The 1,226-nt window shown below is 55.1% G+C and overlaps 1 protein-coding gene across 3 annotated transcripts in view; it reads right to left on the bottom strand.

Annotated features, from left to right (window-relative positions):
• Positions 1 to 1,226, bottom strand: part of ATP13A3 (ATPase 13A3) — a 176,932-nt gene that overhangs the window by 72,890 nt on the left and 102,816 nt on the right. The gene's annotated exons all lie outside the window — the stretch shown is intronic.

The raw sequence follows: 1,226 nt of genomic DNA, 5'->3' as shown, positions 1-1,226 counted from the left end.
TGGCAGTGACAGGGGGTGATTGACAGGTGATCAGTGGGTTATTACAGGGAAGAACGGATGTAAATAATGCACTGGCTAATCGATAAGGGGGGGGTTTGAGGGCAATCTGAGCGTGTGGGCGGGCGATTGGGTGCCCGCAAGGGTCTAATCTGATGGGTAACAGTGACAGGTGGTGATAGGGGGTGATTGATGGGTAATTAGTGGGTGTTTAGAGGAGAGAATAGATGTAAACACTGCGCTTGGGAGGTGATCTGATGTCGGATCTGCGGGCGATCTATTGGTGTGGGTGGGTGATCAGATTGCCCGCAAGGGGCAGGTTAGGGGCTGATTGATGGGTGGCAGTGACAGGGGGTGATTGATGGGTGGCAGTGACAGGGGGTGATTGACAGGTGATCAGTGGGTTATTACAGGGAAGAACGGATGTAAATAATGCACTGGCGAATCGATAAGGGGGGGGGTTGAGGGCAATCTGAGTGTGTGGGCGGGCGATTGGGTGCCTGCAAGGGTCTAATCTGATGGGTAACAGTGACAGGTGGTGATAGGGGGTGATTGATGGGTGATTGATGGGTAATTAGTGGGTGTTTAGAGGAGAGAATAGATGTAAACGATGAATTTGGGAGGTGATCTGATGTCGGATCTGCGGGCGATCTATTGGTGTGGGTGGGTGATCAGATTGCCCGCAAGGGGCAGGTTAGGGGCTGATTGATGGGTGGCAGTGACAGGGGGTGATTGACGGGTGATTGACAGGTGATTGACAGTTGATCAGGGGGATAGATGCATACAGTACACAGGGGGGGGGGGGGGGAGGGTCTGGGGAGAATCTGAGGGGTGGGGGGGGTGATCAGGAGGGAGCAGGGGGCAGTTTAGGGACTAAAAAAAAAAAATAGCGTTGACAGATAGTGACAGGGAGTGATTGATGGGTGATTAGGGGGGTGATTGTGTGCAAATGGTGGTCTGGGGGGGTGGGCAGGGGGGGGGTCTGAGGGGTACTGTGGGCGATCAGGGGGCAGATCAGTGTGTTTGGGTGCAGACTAGGGTGGCTGCAGCCTGCCCTGGTGGTCCCTCGGACACTGGGACCACCAGGGCAGGAGGCAGCCTGTATAATACACTTTGTAAACATTACAAAGCGTATTATACGCTTCCTATCCGGCGATCGTCGGGTTAACAACCCGCCGGCGCTTCCGATTGGCCGGCGGGTTGACGTCGCGGGTGGGCGGGGGCCTATT

This window comes from Hyperolius riggenbachi, chromosome 4, assembly GCF_040937935.1.
Source record: "Hyperolius riggenbachi isolate aHypRig1 chromosome 4, aHypRig1.pri, whole genome shotgun sequence".
In the NCBI taxonomy this organism is placed as follows: domain Eukaryota; kingdom Metazoa; phylum Chordata; class Amphibia; order Anura; family Hyperoliidae; genus Hyperolius; species Hyperolius riggenbachi.
Note: the sequence above shows the minus strand (reverse complement) of the source record. Positions and strands in the feature narration are given on the sequence as shown.